The sequence below is a fragment of the Amphiura filiformis genome, chromosome 8, assembly GCF_039555335.1.
Source record: "Amphiura filiformis chromosome 8, Afil_fr2py, whole genome shotgun sequence".
Lineage (NCBI taxonomy): Eukaryota > Metazoa > Echinodermata > Ophiuroidea > Amphilepidida > Amphiuridae > Amphiura > Amphiura filiformis.
Window position 1 is genome coordinate 16,054,035 of NC_092635.1, and position 23,694 is coordinate 16,077,728.

At 36.2% G+C, this 23,694-nt stretch overlaps 1 long non-coding RNA gene across 1 annotated transcript; it reads right to left on the bottom strand.

The window, feature by feature from the left end:
* Positions 1 to 1,332: 1,332 nt before the first annotated feature.
* LOC140158228 (uncharacterized) lies at positions 1,333 to 8,549 on the bottom strand. Its single transcript, XR_011859733.1, has 3 exons — positions 8,433 to 8,549; positions 7,265 to 7,359; positions 1,333 to 1,423 (listed from the first exon to the last, which is right to left on the bottom strand). It is a non-coding gene; the product is annotated as an uncharacterized lncRNA (long non-coding RNA).
* Between the last annotated feature and the right edge of the window lie 15,145 nt (positions 8,550 to 23,694).

Genomic DNA, 23,694 nt, shown 5'->3' on the forward strand with positions numbered 1-23,694 from the left:
TCAAATTCAAAATTTTACACACTAAATGGTCCACCAAATCATTTCAATTAGGTCTCCATTTTGCACAATTTTCCTAATTCTGAAGGAGGAAACTCAGACACCACACCATAGTAGTAGATAAACAAGTGGCCATTCTCACTTCTGCTTTTGACTTTTGCCAAATTATGTTTAACACAATTTATAGGCCTACAATAAATAATAGGAAAACTTGTCCACGAAAGACTTCATGAACCGTTCATTTCACAAATTTTTCAGCTTTTTCAAACTAAAATTTTACACACTAATAGTGCCAAAATGGACCACTAAATCACTTCAATTAGGTTTTCATTTCTTACTTCTGAGGATCCCCCCACACTTTATTATTTTCTGCACCCCCCTCCACTTTCTAAAACTTTTCTGCGGCGGGCCCTGGCACACTATACAACAATTTCCATACATGTGTTAATATTTGTTTTAACCCTAACTAGGAACATGCTTTTTGCTGTTGGAAGGCAGAGAATGAGCGAAAAAGGAGAGAGGATGAAGAAAGATTTATTTCACTTGGCACCCCGGGCATTGACCCGGGACCCCTCGGGTGCCACGGACACGATCACCCACCTCATGCCACAGGGAAGTCGCTTGCCCGGCCAGCGACTTGGTGCCCATAAATGACTTAGGGTGATTGCGCAATATGGCATCACATGGAATGCATGCATGCGCAGTGGTTTTCCCCCGGGGGGCTCACTCACATGTTAAGGTGGTACGAGTATGTGCGGAGGTCAAGGGTCCCTTTTTCAGGCTCTCCGACAGTTCCTGTAATGTCTTTCAGAAACCCAAAAGAGAAGCCCGCAACACGTTGCAGTTTTGAGCTTTTTCTGTCAAAAAAGGACCAAATTTGCCCATTGGCAAGAGTAGCAAACAAAAAATTTAGGTTCTGTATGCTTTCTTGGTCAAAAAAGTCCCAAATTTTGGGTATAAAGGTCTACTTTTGGGGAAAAAAGGTCCACTACTATTTCCAAATTTTCCCCCCCCCCAAAAAAAAATTTTTTTTTCTGGCTATACCCCTGACAATATCACGTGAGCCCCCATCTCTCCTGAACTTTGTTTACTTGGATCACCCTTTTCAAACATTCTTCTTTTTAGTCACATAATGTTTTAAAGCAAGGTCATGCCAAAAATGCACAGTTCTCATACTCAGACGGTCATAGAATTTGAGGAGCGACATGCTTGAGAATTGTGATCATTTCTCATCTACCTGTATGTAGGGCCTATTTTATTACAGATGATTTGAGACACTGACTTACCATCTATTTAATCATCCCATGTGAGGGGTACTGCAATATCTGGCACCTATTCATCTAAGATATTCCTGGATTGTGACCTAGTTGCATGCCACTTCATGACGTCTGATTCAAGAGTCCATAATGTCTGTGTCCAAGTACGTCTGTAAAAATTTCAAAATTATCAATTGATTATATAACTTCCAACCTATTAAATCCTTCCTTACCAAGGTAAATTGGGTCTTATTTTATTTTAAAATGACCTATTAATTTGAACTTCTATTTATTATGACCACTTCATCATTTTTGGCAATGTTTTTCGGTTTGTTCATAAATTCGGCGAATTAAAAAATATATATGTTTAGCGTCCAGGTTTTTGACAAATAAGGAAGCAGGCAGGGCTTTTTTTTTAATGGTGCAAAAGCCCAATGTGGTTCATATTATGGCATATTTACATACACTATGATACCTAGAAAAAAAAGGAGGTGGCCTTTTTACAAGCCGACAACAAAGTCGGCTTGTTCTGTCTTTCGCCAATTCTTTCTTTCTTACAAGCCTACAACAAGGTTGGCTTGTTTTGTCTTTCGACAATTCTTTCTTTCTTTCTTCTGGCAACCATGCCTCTTCTTCTACAAACAAAATGCGCTGATTATAAATGTATGTTAGTCAGTACTGGCATGGGTATTTAGGGTACTTTCCAGCAAAAAATAGACTCAATGTTTCTTTCTATTCAATAGCTGAATGACATCCATCCAACGACATTTTAAAATCTGAACAATTTTCAAAAAGTTGCACAATCATAATCATATAAAATATGCAGTACAGATAATGAACAATGTCATCATCGTTTTTCCCAGTCATTTTGTTTACTTGTTGTTATGGGAGATAAGCGGTCAAACACTCTATGTTGAGAATGGGTATTTAATGCAAATCTAGGGAAATGAGCATAATGGTCAAAATGTTGAAAATTTGCACATTTTTGGAATTAACCATGTAACTTTGAAAGGACATTTTCTTGATGTGAATGTCACAGAGCACTCAAACCTTTAGTGTTTTACTCAAAACATTTTATATTTCAAGAAAAATATAACAAAATTTGATTTTATGAACATCAGTTACCCTTGAAGGGTGCACACCACTAAATCAATGCGCCATTGCGGTAAAATACGGAAAGTTTTTGCTGTATTATGGGTTGCTGTTTGGACTAATAATCAGACAGAGTAGCGAATTATAGCTTAAATGAAAGTGTAAAGCCTATGCATGAATTTCAGTCATCAAAAAAGTCGCATTTTTATAATTATCGAAAAAATAGGTCAGTGAATATAAAAATGGCAGAAACAGGTTTGCAGTCTTGAGAGCATGTCAAAAACAGTGAGGGCGCTGTTCAGTGGCTCCTACCGGGAAAACGAGATGGAAGACTACCCATACATTGAAACATATGTTAAACTTTCATTGATTTGCAATTGACTGAATATCATTAAATATTTCAGAAAGGGCCGAAAAAGCCGAAAAACGAGCAAAGAAAACCAGTGTTTTCACACGTATATTTCAATGGGGCGATTATTTAGTGGTATGCGCCCTTATCAGGCTCCGATAAATTTTTTATTTTCAATTGCCCAATTGGGCAAGCTTAGGTCAACTTTTGCTTGCCCGATTATGCCCGAATATTTTTGAAAGAAAACCATCAACAAGTTGCAGTATTGTAACAGCTAAAATTGCCTAAAATATTAGTGTTTATCATATACCATTACTAAGTACTACAAGTATGCTTCGGGGAATAGCCTGGGATCAATAACAGTGGAAATTAAGTTGCTGGCTTGTCGGAAATATATTTTAATTTTGCACTGTTTGTTTGTCGATCTGCATTGCTATTATGAACACAATTTAATGCTGTCATTGCACGATAATTTTGCAATTGCCCGGTCGGGCAGGGTGCTTGATGATTTAGCTTGCCCGACAGTATTTTCAATTGCCCCGGGCAATCGGACAGGGGATTTATCGGAGCCTGGCCCTTATTGATGTGATCGACCCAAGTAATTGATTAGTTTTCACCCCAGAGTGCAACATGGCTGTATCGCGAACATGTATTGATGACAGAAAGCGGCTGTAAACAAGGTGGGTCATCTTGTGACTTTCATTGTTCCATCACCGACCACGCTTGTCGGACGAGGGAAGTCGCTGGCTTGGAAATTATCTTTTAAGTATAAGAAATTCCAAGTTTAATTTACTTGGATACATTGAATAGGATAACTATGATTTGAGATCAGATATGTGAGTACCAATTTCATATAAATTGACTGAATTGCAAAAAACATTGTTGAAATGTTTGAGCTGCACAAAACATTAAATGCAGGTAAATCCCATTGAGTTTGAGTCACACAAAATAAGCCAATTATCTGTACATACGGCGTACATGAGACTGGCAAGCGCCCGGAGGGTTCTCCCTAGTTGAAGGTATACAGGGATGTGCCACGGGTTTAGGGTACCTTTTCAGCAATTTTGTATATCAATGGAGTGGGCTTTCAGTGGAGACCAATTCATGCGCCAAATTGGACGCATTTGGGCAAAAGTGCCCCTAAAAGCACTCAATTAGGGCAAATTTGGGGTTTTAGTAGAAAATTGGTATACTGATGGGTGGCAAAATCAGCAAAATGTAGGTATAGAGAAAGTCAGCATCGAAAGTCTGCGTGGCACATCCCCGTAAATTTTTTCGAAGACCTCCAACCTCCCCCCGGCCCTCCCCCCCCACCAAGCCAAGCAAGTCTAGTTAACGCGGCTAAGTGAGTGAGTTTTTTTTCATATTTTACCTCACAAATTTTGCTTAAAATGACCAGGAAACTTTGACAGTTGTTGCTATAAAATAATATTTGGCAAATGGTTCAGAATTCAACAGCTACAGCTAGTGTAATTCTCTTGGTCGGGCTGACGTCACAAAGGGGAAATAGCCTTGTAAAACCAGTGTGCGCATGTGCAGCGAATGTGCAGTTCCCCTTTCTCGAGCTGGTTGCTATGCGAGCGCTTGTGCAAAGGGGACGAAGGGGACAATGTTCCCGGATGTTCGACCGAGTGAAGTAATATCAGCCGGCAGCCTTATGTTGACTTTCACTTTGCCTTTGCAGAAATTGAAATGAATGACAATTGATAAGCTTCATCAAATTTATGGATGGTGGATTGCTAGCCCGACACATCATGGTTGCTCCTTCCTCACAGTAAGGCCTCGACGCGGAGAAGGCCAGTGGAAATCGTAGTACAGAGGTGTGAGTACCTCGGGCTAGTGGATTGCTAACATTTATTAGTATGGCATGATTTTACTGCATCTTACCCAATCATCAGCATGCATTTAATATGTTTAATACATAGTGTGTTGCAGAACTCACTGCTTAATTGGAGTATAAATGATCCAGATCCAGAATACAAAGCTGGCACAACAAATTCAAAAACTCCTGAATTTAGTTTATTATCACCAAAGTGGGCATGCGCAGAAGAGTAAAAGACAGCCTGTGTGCTTTATGGGCGCACACCACCAATTGAATTTAAACACACATGAAATTTTCAAAATGTGAACACGCTTCTTTTCTTTTCGCGATTTTAGACCTTTCCAGTGGCGTACCGTGGCCGCCCCAACCCCGGGGGGCTGAAGAAGAAACAATGTTGCCGCCCCTTCCTTAAAGGAGGATTTCGTGATCCTAGCATCCTCTTTTTATGACATTTTCAGTACATATTCACGAAAAAGCCTATTCCCAAAATTTCAGTTGATTCCGATTTTGCGTTTGCGAGTTATGCATGATTATGTGTATTACACTGCTCCATAGACAATGCGTTGTAATTTCGTTCTGGTGCACGAAATTCAAATTTCACGATATCTTTGCAAAACGAATTAATCTGCAAGAAATATTTTCTACATAAACATTATGCAGCCAGAGGTTTCCAGTGATATAAAAATCTCAACTTTTTGGAGAAAAGTGGGGGATGAGGCTGTGGATCACGAAATGCCCCTTTAACAGCCCGAAAAGGATGACCCAATTTTTTTCACGGTCGTTTGAAAAAGTGAAGAGCAAAAAAAAAAAAAAAAAAAAAGAAAAAAAAATGTAGGCGTTAGGGACCGTTCACAAACACTTGTAAGGGGGGGCCTGATGCAAAAAGGGGGGCCCTGAAATTTTTTGACCCTCCTAAGGGGGGGGCCTGAAAAAATGACCACAAATTTTCCTGGAAAAATTTAGTTTATATGCTTTTCTATGGGGTTGACCCATAATTTTCATGTCAAAAAGGGGGGCCTTGAAAAAATACCCCCAATCAATTGCAAATCGATCAAATTTAATACGTTTCAATGTATCAGTATTGTGATTAAATTTTGAGATTGTGGTGCCAATGCACCATTAATCCGGGCCATTAATAGGCCTACCAGTCTGGGGAGAGGTCAATAAACTTTACATGGGGTCAAATTTCAAAGTTCATCAAATTGTGTCGAAAACATTATTAATGTATTCCTCTTGGGATTCAGAAAATATAAAGTTTTTACCTATCTAGGATGTACCGTTCTTGAGTTGTTACCAAAAAGGTCACAGGTCAAACGTTGATATCTTACGGGTCAAAATTTTAAACTCGCTCCGATCTTGATGAAAATGGTGTCAAATCTTCGTTTCGATAAATGATCTTAAACAATGCTAGTTAGGATGTTTCATAATCTTAAATTTCGTGTGTACATACTACCGGGACATAGTAGGTAATGTGCATCACTTGTCAGTACCTGCATGTATATGGGACAATGACAACCCTTCTTGCAAAATCCACCAGTCCTATAACTTTAGGAAAAAAATGTTACTTCAACCTTAATTTTTGATCTGAATAATAGAGGTATAGGAATATTTTCAATCTGTGTCCAAAAATGTTGCACCATATTCAGGCAAAATATGGGTTAAAATGTATTTTTCATGATTTTCATCTTTTTTTTTAAAACCAAAAATGCCTATTTTTACGCTTTTGTTTTGGCGTAAAATGTATTTTATTTGACAAGAAATGTTTATCAATAATGTATTGAGCTGGATGTTTCAATTGAAAAAGTTAACAGTGACATATTTCTGTAACCCTTCTACCTCCATTATCACATCTCTGTTATGTTACGTGCCAGGAAGTTGAAATCACCCATGATTATACTCTTAAGGGTACTACACCCCTGGCCAATTTTATGCCTATTTTTGCATTTTTCTCAAAAATTATAGCACATTGGTAAAAAGTAAGATATATATATTATAGGGGCAAGGACTACAACTACTGTACTGAAAATGTGTCAACTCAAAGCAAGTAGTTATTGATTTATTGATTAGATATTGGTTTTCCCTCATTTTTGACTGTAACCCCACAACTGTTGTCTGTGCCGAAATAAAATTTACAGTGCAGTAGCTGTAGTCCTTGCCCCTGTAATAAACATATCTTACTTGTCCTCAAAGCACTATAATTTTTAAGAAAAATGCACAAATGTTGGTAGGGGTGTAGTACCCCCCTTAAAATCTTGGCTTATATTGGCTTCAAAATAAAAGTTATTTGATTAAAATGTGATTTTTAGTTGTTCAGATGATTTGGTTCGTCGGAAATGGTCTGAAATGAAACTAATTTTGATTAAAAGGTTGCCCACATCTATAATATGGAAATCATGACAGATCTTTCTGAAAATGATTAAATTGCTTTATGGTTCAAATAATTTAATCAATATGTAATGCTTGCAGATAGTACAGTTTTACTGGGAGTGTTGTATTTTGCACACCAAACCCGATAATATTCAGAATAGCCTTCATATTGACCCTGTTCCATAGAAGATACCGGTACATCTTTTTTCCATGTCAAGATGCATCCATTGCTTAAAATATTTTTGAAATTCTCAGAAAATGTCCTTTAATTTGGTTGCGATCTACCGGTATATGGACGATGATGACAGCGACAATGACCATGTTTTGATTGAGTTGACCATGATGGTAATAATGAAGATGAATTAAAATTATATAGCCTACCTATAATTCTCCTTATTTTTCGCTTTCTGCAACTGCGAATGCAAGCTTTAAGACATTATGTGTTCCGATCCCTGGTCTGATGCAAGCGATGAAAACTGTACAAATTAAAAAAACAAAACAAAAAGATGTTTAGTTTCAGCTCTGCAGTTATTGAATATATTAAGCATTATTTTGAAACAGTGTTTTTGGAGAGACTGCCAGTGGCGTTAAAGCCAGGGTGTGGGAGGTTGCTGGGAAACTGGCTGCTTTACCCTTTCCTTCTATCCCGATTTACTCTTTCGGGGCATCCCCACTTTTCTAAAAAAAAGTTGACATTTTTATATTATACTAAAACCTGTAACCACATAATGTTTATGACCAAAGAAATTCTTGCAGATTAGGCCTAATTCGTTTAGCTAAAATATCGTTATTTGAATTTACGTTCTGGTAAACAGAAAGAAATTACAACACACTGACAGTAGCCTACTTTTTCATAGATATCTACTGAATTAGTGTCATAAAAGGACGCTAAAATCACAAACTAAAATTGAATACTTCTTGATTTATTCGAAATGGCTTATTCGAAATGGCTTAAATTCTAAAATATTGGACTATAATTTTCTCCTGCTTTAATGGTCATAGGCCTATATAAATATGTGGGTCAAATGTTTGAATGTTTGAATGTTTGAATGCTATATAACCAGTTCATGATGTTTGGTTGTCATAGAAACAAACGGCTGATACTCGGGCTTCTTCTATCAATAACAAAAATATCATCAGATAAACATGATAAACGATGCGTAGGCTAATATTTGCCCATTTATTCAAGATGAACCTCCTAAATGAGTTGGTTTGCTAACTCATCCCCCGGACTCATCCATCCACCCCAAGAGAATCTCAACTCTCGCTAATTCGCCCCCTCAAATAATGTAAACTTGAAAATTGGCCTGGTAAACTCGCTATTTTACCTTTATTTCGTGTAAAATCGCATGGCCTGGTGAATACGAAATGACATCTTAATATTTTGTCTCTACCCCTCAATTCCAAGACAGATTGACAGTAATGACTGTATCATACTTATTAGTCCCAGTCACTGAAACCTGCGGACATTATATCATTTTCATTAGCTCATTTAAACGTCCAAATGATAGACTAACTTATGATCAGAAGAATATTTATTAAGGCTTACCTCGCACTTTGGCTTAATAATTTTCGATGTAAAATCGGTTAATTATCCATGAACTTCTTCCGTTTGATACACCAATGAGTTATCAGTGGTATGGTATACTACGTGATTACATGACGAACGGCTAGGCTGGAATAAAATGCCCGGATCGCCACGGCGCGAAAACCGAATAGAATTTCAGTCATGTGATGCAATCAAAAACCACAGAAGCGTAGGCCCTATAAGTGTAAGTGTGATAAACAAACTCCTTTGACAGAACAACTCTTGTACAGGTCGTAACAAAAAAAAAAACGTATAAAATATTATTTAGAAAATAGTAGGCCTACCAGGCAAACATGTCATGATGTCACTTATTTATTGTATTAGATTTTCTAAAACAGCTTGGACCACTTTTGTGTCTTTGTGAAAGTGACTGAATTGAGTTGAATCATGAACCATCTGGTTGGTGGTGCTCTTAAGATGGGTAATTTTTTAAGCGAAATTGCAATTTATAGGCCTACTTATTATTCTGTTCAATCATTAATCATGATAATAATTATTATAAAACGTGTAGGCCTATATACCATGCAAGAATAAGCAATAATTTCTGGTGGTTCTATGAAGCATACAAATGATAAATTTAAATTATTACCTTTTACAAATGGGACCAAGTTTTGGAAAATGAGCAGAAATAGGGGCTTGTTTAAACTAACCAAATTTTTTGTTGATTATGCAATTATACGCAAACATGTCAAATCCATTGTCTGAATCAACTGAAAATTTGGAATATAAATTCACGAAATGGCTATTTAATATCAGTAGGCCTATATACAGAAAATGTTGAAATGCCGGGTTATATTAAAAAGATACACAAAGGGTATCAAACGTTTTAGTAACATTCAAAACCAATTTTGTAAACTTGCTGCAAAACATTTTATCTGGATGAATAATCTACACCACCAAGATATTTTAACGTAGACCTAATGTTTTTGAGTGCTCTGCTGACAAAATGTTTTGCAAAAATGTTTGCAATAGTAGGTTTTCTAGATGATACTACCAATTATGCTACCCGCAGTAGATAACACATGACTTTAATGCTATCAGTACTGCAGTATAGATAACACATGACTTCAATGCTATCAGTATGCAGTAGATAGCACATTGCTACAATCTTATCAGCAGTAGATAGCACATTGCTACAATCTTATCAGCAGTAGATAACACATTACTACAATCTTATCAGCAGTAGATAGCACATTGCTACAATCTTATCAGCAGTAGATAACACATTACTACAATCTTATCAGCAGTAGATAGCACATTACTACAATCTTATCAGCAGTAGATAGCACATTACTACAATACTATCAGCAGTAGATATCACATTACTACAATACTATCAGCAGTAGATAGCACATTACTACAATGTTATCAGCAGTAGATAACACATGATATAATGTTATCAACAGTTGCTTACTTGCTTAAGATGAGTGGTGTCCTCGAACTACAACAGCACGCCAAACCCTTCTGTCCTGCATGGCCGTTCCCAAATCCATAACATCCAGTCCAGTGTCCTGTTTCAATACATCCACATATGTTAGAGGGGGTCTGCCAGGTTTTCTGTTTCCATGTTTTGGTGTCCAATGGATCAGCTTGGCTACAGGCTCATTTTTGCTTCTGTATGCATGCCCAGCGAAACGTGTCCTCCTCTCTCTGATCTTCTGTGAAAGTTTTGGTAGGTCCCCATACAGCTCTTTGTTTGTGATGTGCTGCTTCCAATTGATGTTGTAAACTGCTCTAAGCATTCTTGTGTAGCAACCATCAAGTTCTTTACATAATTTGGGAGACATGGTCCATGCTTCACATCCATAGGTTAGTACAGATTCGATGGTAGCAGAAAATAAACGAGTCTTGAATTTCCTTGGGAGAGTTGACCTCCAGATTTTGCTGAGGCTGTTACATGCTCTCCATGCAGCTGCTTTGCGTGTTTTTACGTCTTTTTCCGTGCTAGCCATCCATGCACCCAGATACTTGAAGTCGCTCACCTCATCTAGTTTGGTGCCATTGTTTGTCTGCATAGATATCTCTTGACTATGGTTGAAAGACATGAACTTTGTTTTTGAAGCATTCATTTTGAGGCCAACTTTTCCAACAGATGATTCAACCCTTTGCAGTAGCTCTTGTGCTTGGTGGATTTCCTCTGAAAGTAGGGCTATGTCGTCTGCAAAGTCTAAATCTGTTAGCACTTCAGGTCCTATTCGTCTGCTTCTTCTCTTTTCCAGCTGGAATCCAAGCTGCTCTTCTCTGCCTTCGACTGCCTCCCTCAATGCGTAGTCCAAAACCACCACAAAGAGGTATGGGGCAAGGGTGTCTCCTTGCAGTACACCAGCAAGTATATCAAACAGATCAGTTTCTCCATCTGGAGAAACTACTTTTGCCTTGGTATCTTCATACATTCTTGCTATACCTTCCACAAGTTGATTAGGGATTCCATAGGCTTTGAGAATTTGCAGCATCTTTCCTCTATGAATGGTATCAAAGGCTTTCCTGAAGTCTATGAAAGTTATTGTTGCAGGCATGTTCTTGGCCTTCGCTCCTTCAATGATCCTCCTTAGGGCCAGTATGTGGCTTACTGTTGTTCGGCCTACCCTGAAACCATTCTGGTTGATCCTAAGCACTTTGTCTACTTCAGGCCTGATCCTATTGAGAATCATTTTGTTGAATATCTTGGCTACAACTGAGCTTAAGCTGATCCCTCGATAGTTTCCTGCTTGACTAAGATCTCCTGACTTAGGAATTGGTACTATGTTGAGGATAGACCACTGGTCAGGCTTGCTTCCTTTAATCAGTGCATTGTTGCAAAAGTCTAACACTATGCCATCCAGATCACATCTTTTAAGTACCTCTGATGGAATGCCATCCTCTCCACAACTCTTCCAGTAGATAACACATTACTACAATCTCATCAGCAGTAGATAGCACATTACTACAATACTATCAGCAGTAGATAGCACATTACTACAATCTTATCAGCAGTAGATAGCACATTGCTACAATCTTATCAGCAGTAGATAACACATTACTACAATCTTATCAGCAGTAGATAGCACATTGCTACAATCTTATCAGCAGTAGATAACACATTACTACAATCTTATCAGCAGTAGATAGCACATTACTACAATCTTATCAGCAGTAGATAGCACATTACTACAATCTTATCAGCAGTAGATAACACATTACTACAATCTTATCAGCAGTAGATAGCACATTGCTACAATCTTATCAGCAGTAGATAACACATGATATAATGTTATCAGCAGTAGATAACACATTACTACAATCTTATCAGCAGTAGATAGCACATTACTACAATACTATCAGCAGTAGATATCACATTACTACAATACTATCAGCAGTAGATAGCACATTACTACAATGTTATCAGCAGTAGATAACACATGATATAATGTTATCAACAGTAGATAACACATTACTACAATCTCATCAGCAGTAGATAGCACATTACTACAATACTATCAGCAGTAGATATCACATTACTACAATGTTATCAGCAGTAGATAACACATTGCTATAATGTTATCAACAGTAGATAACACATTGCTACAATCTTATCAGCAGTAGATAACACATTACTACAATCTTATCAGCAGTAGATAGCACATTACTACAATCTTATCAGCAGTAGATAGCACATTACTACAATACTATCAGCAGTAGATATCACATTCCTACAATACTATCAGCAGTAGATAGCACATTACTACAATGTTATCAGCAGTAGATAACACATGATATAATGTTATCAACAGTAGATAACACATTACTACAATCTCATCAGCAGTAGATAGCACATTACTACAATACTATCAGCAGTAGATATCACATTACTACAATGTTATCAGCAGTAGATAACACATTGCTATAATGTTATCAACAGTAGATAACACATTGCTACAATCTTATCAGCAGTAGATAACACATTACTACAATCTTATCAGCAGTAGATAGCACATTACTACAATCTTATCAGCAGTAGATAGCACATTACTACAATACTATCAGCAGTAGATATCACATTACTACAATACTATCAGCAGTAGATAGCACATTACTACAATGTTATCAGCAGTAGATAACACATGATATAATGTTATCAACAGTAGATAACACATTACTACAATCTCATCAGCAGTAGATAGCCCATTACTACAATACTATCAGCAGTAGATATCACATTACTACAATCTTATCAGCAGTAGATAGCACATTACTACAATCTTATAAGCAGTAGATAGCACATTACTACAATACTATCAGCAGTAGATATCACATTACTACAATACTATCAGCAGTAGATAGCACATTACTACAATGTTATCAGCAGTAGATAACACATGATATAATGTTATCAACAGTAGATAACACATTACTACAATCTCATCAGCAGTAGATAGCACATTACTACAATACTATCAGCAGTAGATATCACATTACTACAATGTTATCAGCAGTAGATAACACATTGCTATAATGTTATCAACAGTAGATAACACATTGCTACAATCTTATCAGCAGTAGATAACACATTACTACAATCTTATCAGCAGTAGATAGCACATTACTACAATCTTATCAGCAGTAGATAGCACATTACTACAATACTATCAGCAGTAGATATCACATTACTACAATACTATCAGCAGTAGATAGCACATTACTACAATGTTATCAGCAGTAGATAACACATGATATAATGTTATCAACAGTAGATAACACATTACTACAATCTCATCAGCAGTAGATAGCACATTACTACAATACTATCATCAGTAGATATCACATTACTACAATGTTATCAGCAGTAGATAACACATTGCTATAATGTTATCAACAGTAGATAACACATTGCTACAATCTTATCAGCAGTAGATAACACATTACTACAATCTTATCAGCAGTAGATAGCACATTACTACAATCTTATCAGCAGTAGATAGCACATTACTACAATCTTATCAGCAGTAGATAGCACATTACTACAATACTATCAGCAGTAGATAGCACATTACTACAATCTTATCAGCAGTAGATAACACATTACTACAATCTTATCAGCAGTAGATAACACATTACTACAATGCTATCAGCAGTAGATAACACATTGCTACAATACTATCAGCAGTAGATAGCACATTACTACAATCTTATCAGCAGTAGATAACACATTACTACAATCTTATCAGCAGTAGAGAGCACATTACTACAATCTTATCAGCAGTAGATAGCACATTACTACAATCTTATCAGCAGTAGATAACACATTACTACAATCTTATCAGCAGTAGATAGCACATTACTACAATCTTATCAGCAGTAGATAGCACATTACTACAATGCTATCAGCAGTAGATAACACATTACTACAATACTAATACTACAATGTTATCAGCAGTAGATAGCACATTACTACAATCTTATCAGCAGTAGATAGCACATTACTACAATACTATCAGCAGTAGATAGCACATTACTACAATCTTATCAGCAGTAGATAGCACATTACTACAATTTTATCAGCAGTAGATAACACATTACTACAATGCTATCAGCAGTAGATAACACATTGCTACAATACTATCAGCAGTAGATAGCACATTACTACAATCTTATCAGCAGTAGATAACACATTACTACAATCTTATCAGCAGTAGATAACACATTACTACAATCTTATCAGCAGTAGATAACACATTACTACAATTTTATCAGCAGTAGATAACACATTACTACAATCTTATCAGCAGTAGATAACACATCTTATCAGCAGTAGATAGCACATTACTACAATCTTATCAGCAGTAGATAGCACATTACTACAATCTTATCAGCAGTAGATAGCACATTACTACAATCTTATCAGCAGTAGATAACACATTACTACAATCTTATCAGCAGTAGATAACACATTACTACAATGCTATCAGCAGTAGATAACACATTAGGCCTACTACAATGTTATCAGCAGTAGATAGCACATTACTACAATCTTATCAGCAGTAGATAGCACATTACTACAATACTATCAGCAGTAGATAGTTATCACAGTAGATAGCACATTACTACAATACTATCAGCAGTAGATAGCACATTACTACAATGTTATCAGCAGTAGATAGCACATTACTACAATACTATCAGCAGTAGATAGCACATTACTACAATCTTATCAGCAGTAGATAGCACATTACTACAATGCTATCAGCAGTAGATAACACATTACTACAATGTTATCAGCAGTAGATAGCACATTACTACAATCTTATCAGCAGTAGATAGCACATTACTACAATACTATCAGCAGTAGATAGCACATTACTACAATGTTATCAGCAGTAGATAGCACATTACTACAATACTATCAGCAGTAGATAGCACATTACTACAATGTTATCAGCAGTAGATAGCACATTACTACGATGTTATCAGCAGTAGATGGCACATTACTATAATGTTATCAACAGTAGATAGCACATTACTACAAAGTTATCAGCAGTAGATAGCACATACTATACTACAATACTATCAGCAGTAGATAGCACATTACTACAATCTTATCAGCAGTAGATAGCACATTACTACAATACTATCAGCAGTAGATAGCACATTACTACAATACTATCAGCAGTAGATAGCACATTACTACAATGTTATCAGCAGTAGATAGCACATTACTACTATGATATCAGCAGTAGATAGCACATTACTACAATACTCTCAGCAGTAGATAGCACATTACTATAATGTTATCAACAGTAGATAGCACATTACTACAATGTTATCAGCAGTAGATAGCACATTACTACTATGATATCAGCAGTAGATAGCACATTACTACAATACTCTTAGCAGTAGATAGCACATTACTACGATGTTATCAGCAGTAGATAGCACATTACTATAATGTTATCAACAGTAGATAGCACATTACTACAAAGTTATCAGCAGTAGATAGCACATACTATACTACAATACTATCAGCAGTAGATAGCACATTACTACAATGCTATCAGCAGTAGATAACACATTACTACAATACTATCAGCAGTAGATAGCACATTACTACAATGTTATCAGCAGTAGATAGCACATTACTACAATCTTATCAGCAGTAGATAGCACATTACTACAATACTATCAGCAGTAGATAGCACATTACTACAATGTTATCAGCAGTAGATAGCACATTACTACAATTTTATCAGCAGTAGATAACACATTACTACAATGCTATCAGCAGTAGATAACACATTGCTACAATACTATCAGCAGTAGATAGCACATTACTACAATCTTATCAGCAGTAGATAACACATTACTACAATCTTATCAGCAGTAGATAACACATTACTACAATCTTATCAGCAGTAGATAACACATTACTACAATTTTATCAGCAGTAGATAACACATTACTACAATCTTATCAGCAGTAGATAACACATCTTATCAGCAGTAGATAGCACATTACTACAATCTTATCAGCAGTAGATAGCACATTACTACAATCTTATCAGCAGTAGATAGCACATTACTACAATCTTATCAGCAGTAGATAACACATTACTACAATCTTATCAGCAGTAGATAACACATTACTACAATGCTATCAGCAGTAGATAACACATTACTACAATTTTATCAGCAGTAGATAACACATTACTACAATCTTATCAGCAGTAGATAACACATCTTATCAGCAGTAGATAGCACATTACTACAATCTTATCAGCAGTAGATAGCACATTACTACAATCTTATCAGCAGTAGATAGCACATTACTACAATCTTATCAGCAGTAGATAACACATTACTACAATCTTATCAGCAGTAGATAACACATTACTACAATGCTATCAGCAGTAGATAACACATTAGGCCTACTACAATGTTATCAGCAGTAGATAGCACATTACTACAATCTTATCAGCAGTAGATAGCACATTACTACAATACTATCAGCAGTAGCACATTACTACAATGTTATCAGCAGTAGATAGCACATTACTACAATACTATCAGCAGTAGATAGCACATTACTACAATGTTATCAGCGGTAGATGGCACATTACTACAATACTATCAGCAGTAGATGGCACATTACTACAATCTTATCAGCAGTAGATGGCACATTACTACAATGCTATCAGCAGTAGATAACACATTACTACAATGTTATCAGCATAGCACATTACTACAATCTTATCAGCAGTAGATAGCACATTACTACAATACTATCAGCAGTAGATAGCACATTACTACAATGTTATCAGCAGTAGATAGCACATTACTACAATACTATCAGCAGTAGATAGCACATTACTACAATGTTATCAGCAGTAGATAGCACATTACTACAATACTATCAGCAGTAGATAGCACATTACTACAATACTATCAGCAGTAGATAGCACATTACTACAATGTTATCAGCAGTAGATAGCACATTACTACTATGATATCAGCAGTAGATGGCACATTACTACAATACTCTCAGCAGTAGATGGCACATTACTACGATGTTATCAGCAGTAGATGGCACATTACTATAATGTTATCAACAGTAGATAGCACATTACTACAAAGTTATCAGCAGTAGATAGCACATACTATACTACAATACTATCAGCAGTAGATGGCACATTACTACAATCTTATCAGCAGTAGATGGCACATTACTACAATACTATCAGCAGTAGATAGCACATTACTACAATACTATCAGCAGTAGATGGCACATTACTACAATGTTATCAGCAGTAGATGGCACATTACTACTATGATATCAGCAGTAGATAGCACATTACTACAATACTCTCAGCAGTAGATAGCACATTACTATAATGTTATCAACAGTAGATAGCACATTACTACAATGTTATCAGCAGTAGATAGCACATTACTACTATGATATCAGCAGTAGATAGCACATTACTACAATACTCTTAGCAGTAGAATGGCACATTACTACGATGTTATCAGCAGTAGATAGCACATTACTATAATGTTATCAACAGTAGATAGCACATTACTACAAAGTTATCAGCAGTAGATAGCACATACTATACTACAATACTATCAGCAGTAGATAGCACATTACTACAATCTTATCAGCTACATTACTACAATACTATCAGCAGTAGATAGCACATTACTACAATACTATCAGCAGTAGATGGCACATTACTACAATGTTATCAGCAGTAGATGGCACATTACTACTATGATATCAGCAGTAGATAGCACATTACTACAATACTCTCAGCAGTAGATAGCACATTACTATAATGTTATCAACAGTAGATAGCACATTACTACAAAGTTATCAGCAGTAGATAGTACATACTATACTACAATACTATCAGCAGTAGATAGCACATTACTACAATGTTATCAGCAGTAAAACAAAACACATGACTTCAATGCTATCATCAGTAGACAGGACATTCCTACAATGCTATCAACAGTAGATACAGGGTGTATCAAAATGATTGGTACCGACGACTTTTCATTTTTTACCGATTTGTTTTACTATTTTTTGTACCAGTTTGGGGTAAATTGTTTACATATTTGTAATTATAATAGTTTCATCTTCTCTAAGAATTTTAGATCATAAAGATAGCACATTCTGTTCAGAAGTTACATGATTCTAAAGGAAAGTAGGGTTTTTTACACTTTTCATCGTAACGCTGGATCAGTAGCGCACCATTTTCAATGCTCTATTTTACTACAAATATCTTGTGAGAATGATATGTTGCAATGTTGAAAATGATGGAAATATTTAATTGTTCCTTGCCTATTTCTTCATTCATAATATATATAAATAGGGATGACCAATGAACCATCAACTTGATTAGAACACTCCCATAGACATGCAGGGAGCTCAACTGTGCACTGCTTGCACAGACATTTCTAAATTGAGCTCATTCTTTTATTTTTCATATAATTTGGTCCATCGCCACAGTGCGCTTAATTGCCAGTGGCCCAGTGCAGCACTGCTCAGAATGGCACAAAATATTCAGATGAATAAGATCAGGTGAACACCTTGACCTACTGAGCTGTAATTTGGCAGAGTTGTCGTTATTACCTCTATCATACCCTCTGTAAAAAGGTTTAAAAAATGGACAAGTATAGATCTCGAGTTAAAAATTAAATACCAGCTTCCCTTTGGAATTTCCAAACACCTTTCGAATCATGTTAAATAGACACCTTTCTGAACATAAATGTGAAGTTTCGTGCTCATTTGTTGTATTATTCACCTGATCTCAACCCTAAACATTTTCTTATATTTATACCATCTGCACTGACTTGCTGCTATACACGCACAGGAGCTGTACTTTTAAAATACACGCCTAATCAATAATGAGTCTTTCACTCCATTGTTAAAGTACTGTGCTCCCTGTAGCATATGGAGTGACCAGGCCCTGGAGTGTGATGGTTTTGTAGCACATGACAGTATTCATTCAAGCCTATCAAGGTCAGTTATTAGCCACTTGCTGAATGGCTGGGCATTATCAGCTATCAAAGAGATACCTTATGCTGCTGCCAATCACAATAGAGGTTAAACATTTTGTTAAAAAAACCCAGAAGTGATATCAGGACAAAGCTGTGCATGTTGGTACTTGATTGTTTGGATTCCTATGTTGAAAATCCTTGTAGTACATTAGTATTTTTCTTATGTGTAGTGTATATTGTTGTGGAAAAAAAGTTCACCTGGACTTTTGATTTTGTGCCACTTTGGCCATTATGGATGATTTTTGGCAAATGTTTTCTAAAAGCATGATTTCAGTGCCTCGGTTTGAAGAAATACTTAATGCTATTGACTACTAAAGTGCCATTTCATAAGAAACCCCTTTGATACTTTCACAATATGCTTGTTTCATGTTTGCATATATATTATTAAAATAAAGAAATATAAAAAGGTAAATATATGCTTATACCAATTTTGCTCACATTGCTATATTTAGACTTTGTCAATTTATTTCGTTCCAATGACCGGTCAGAATGGGAAACTTTGAAAATTCATAATTTGAAAAGTTTTTGACCGATTTTGACCATTTAACCACCAAAATACTTCTGTTGATGAGTTCTTTCCAGAAAACAATCTTTTGTAGCAAAAGGGGCAACATGAAATTATGATGGTCATCCCTAATATAAATGTTCTAATCAATATTATTTATTGGTTGAGAGTAATATTATTAACTTGAATAATTTGGGTGGGGTGAAATAAGTTTGTGAATCAACACCTTCTAGGGCGGTAATTTAAATTGCAGTATTGAGATTACTATTAAGTAGATGGTGTGGCAGAATGGCTATAGACTGTTGACAGTGTAGGATAGGTTAGACCTGGTAAAAGTATTCCACCGTGTTCAACACTTCAGCTTGCATTTATAGTAAAGAATCGCTGGTTAACACGACGCTATGGTACATAGAAGCTTTTGAAGACAATTTTTCACAATTTGATATGGGCAGTTACAAAACGGATTCATCTCAGGTGTTCATTCAAGTTCATTCAAGATAGGGCTTCACCTCATACTGCCAGAGTCGTAAGGCATGGTCTTCAGGAACTATCTTTCTAAAAGCATGTGTAAAGCAATTTGAGACTGAGGTGGGATATTGAAGAGCATGTATGCAATAAAAAGTTCAAGCAGTGAACCTATTCATCTTGTGTTGTGTAAGTAAAACCATGATTACGTCGATCTTCGTTTAAATGACAATAGCTCCCAGATGCAGCAACCAATCATATTCATATTATTAGATCAATAAGTTAACATATGCCCCTTTCTATTTATAGTACAAAAACTATATTAATGACCAATTTTATAATTTTGATATATTTTTGAAAATGATACATAAACGGTACCAATCATTTTGATACACCCTGTAGCACATTACTACAATGTTATCAGCAGTACTCTGTCAGCAGTACAACACATGACTTCAATGCTATCAGCAGTAGATAGCACATTGCTACAATGCTATGGCTGTGTGGTGTTTTTTTCTAATAAAATGTTTTAAAATGTTTTTATGACCTTTATCAGCCTATAACCTAGACTTCTCCGTTTATAGTCCACTTGCCAATTGTGCATACTCTGGTTATTAGGGGCCTACATTTAAGCTTAAAACTCTGATTTAATTAATGTGTGCACAATTGATAGATTTTCACAACTGATCTTTTCAGTCACCGTACGCCCTCTGTTTGTTAGCTTCCCAAGTGGACTACTGACTTTGGATTGCAGTTAACATTTTTAACACGGGACTCTATGGAGAGTTAGGCCAATTTCTGGTCTAACTAAAATTGGTCATGATGTAATGCATCTTTAAATGAATCTGGCTTGTGATTGGTTGGTCGCCCAGATCTCGTTATTGTTTAAATCCTCCCGACACGTACTGGTACCATTAACTATTGGGGCCTACATGGTACACAACTATCTAGGGAATGCGGCGCTTTTGTGCTGGCGGATGAACGGACGCATCTAGCGCGTATTGTACCACCATGCTTAGTCTTGTGGTTAGATTTTATTGATAAACAAGTATGATTGACAGTGTGTTTTAGAGAACGAAGTCCGGGGTAAACAGGGGTAAAGTTCTGCTTAAAAGTGAAAGTCCATAGTCGGTTTTCGGATCATAAACTGGCAGATTCCAACACTAGAATTGTTCAGTATTGAAGTGTCATTATAATTATGCCATTATGATATGTTGCATTCAATAATATAAGCCTACGTAGGACCTATACTTTACTTTTACTGTCACAAATATAATTATATAAACTTTTTCACAACCATTTTATACTAGTATTTTGATGTAATAAATATCAGTATAATTTCGAGTTCAACTGAATGCGTTCATCATGATTAATAACATATTTATATATCAAAAATCGACTATGGCATAGTCTACCTATAACCCGACATTTAGCCTAAATGTTATAAAAACGTTTTGACCAACGCGTTTATATTGGGTGAATTTAGAATATCATATCATGGTAACATGGTAGCACTTTCCTCAAATGTATACCCCCTTTTAAACTAAACTATTTGCCGTTGTGGAAGGAGCAAGCATGTGATTATTTGCATTTTGGTTGGGTTTTTGCTTTTTGCAGTTGTCATATTGGTTCAACAATTGTGACACTTGTTTCAGTGCTACATGCTGTCTGGCTCAGGGTCTGGTCTGGCTTGTCATTCAAGTGGATTTGCGCCCTCTGTTGACTACATTCTACATTATTGACAAGTCGGAAGATGTGCTGCAAGTTGGTAACATTTTTGGCCAGCAAATTCTGCTTTTCTAGGTAAGTATTAGTGTTTGAATATTTTTTGTCTTCAAAGATGCAAAGATATTAGAATATTGATGACTATAAAATGGTCCCAAAACAAGCCACAAGATAGAGGTGGTTGTGCAAATCGCGTCGTAGCACTACACTGGAAATGCAGGTTTGCACTGTTTGTTAGCAAAAATGGCATGGCATGGCATAGTGGCACCAAACCATACTCACCGCTCCAACATGCTGTTATTATAGTGTTAAAACGTCTACAGCATGAGCATGACAGTAGTCCCATAAAACCTCCAACTATATATTTAAGCAGTTTCAAAACAGCATACAAGTTCATGCGGCAGATAATTTTTTAACGGAGAATGTGGTATAAATAAGACAAAAAAATTGTTTACTTTTCCGTAGCGTGGGAGAAAGATTAGTTCGCAACCCAAACTTCAAAAACCGGGCAAAACAGACACATCAATATTGGTATGTATGACATTTTCGTATTGGTGCTGCCCTATTTAAGTTTGCACTGAAGCACCATCTCAGTTTTGGTGCACCAATGTGCATTCATGGGTTAATGAATTCCTATTTATTCTGGATAAATAATGAAGTAATATACAATTTCAAGCATAGGAGATAAGGCAAGAAGTACAAGAAGCTGTGTAATATGAGCCTTGTATTTTTTAGTGCAAACTCTTAATTGAAATCATGCAATTGCGTTACACTAGCTTTTTGTATACACTTCATCCCATACCGTTGTGCAGAGCTACTACGGTATGGGTTCCCTGTACTAGAAGAACGATCACTTCTGAATGATAGGTATAGTTTGGTCAGAATCAAGGGGGGGAGGAGTGTCCCCTGACAAAAACTGAAAGAGAGTGCCCCTCTGACAAAAAATGAAAGAGATTATTGGGAAGGCAAAGTACATTGTCCCAATAGAGCTTTCGATCATGGGCAAAAATTGTGTGAAATACAAAATTTTGCAAGCTACGCACACACACATTGTCCTAATAAAGTCTTTCTTTTGGAAGCTGAAAGACTTAACATGTACAGGCTCTCTAAAAACAATGGTATAAATCCCACTGATAATACTGGGTCAAAATAATGCAACCAGGAAATTTGTTCATCTTTTCTCCCCACACACACACACCCCACCCCACACCCAGAGCATGAAAGCTGGATATGCCCTTGCCTGACTCTCATTAGTAGGCCTATAGAGAAATGGGCTTACATCATCAGTAGAAAACCAGTGTGCTATCATCAGTAGATAGCAATTTGACTGAAAACCCCGCATACATGCTGCATTGGTATGCTAAATTAGTAAATCAACCTGGGAAGAGTGGGACAGCTTGAGCTTGTTTTTTGTATTTGGGTTTTTGGGAACAATTTCCCACATTTTTTTGTTATTGGAGAAAAAAAAAAAAAAAATGTTGTTTTCAAGCAAAAATTATGACATATTTTGTTTAAAGTGAAAGCCCCACTTTTGGTTCAAGTTCCTTTAGGGATTAGTCAAGGTTAAAATTTATCCATGAAAATTCTGTTCTGTCTGTCATCAAAGTAACAGGTGTATTGTCAGTTCTTCTGTGGAGAACTAGCCAAGTGGGGATTCTGTTTAAAGCTATATCTTTTAGTTAAGATTACATTTTTACAAACAATAAAATCACTAAATATCCTATGAAAATCAATCTGTAATTTTCATAAAACTATCAATATTCACATCTAGCCATCTTTGCACTGATATAAATATTTTAATAATACTTTGAGGTATGTAACCATACATCCTGACTCTAAATATAAAAAGAAAACTAGAAAAAAGAAACCGGATTTTGTGTTTAAGTTTCATGTGAGTTAAAGCCATATTATAACATTTCTGTAAAAATAGATTAGTATCTATTTTCCATAAAATGTTAGCTGTTACTGTCAGATATGTCCCTTTTAATTTTGAGCC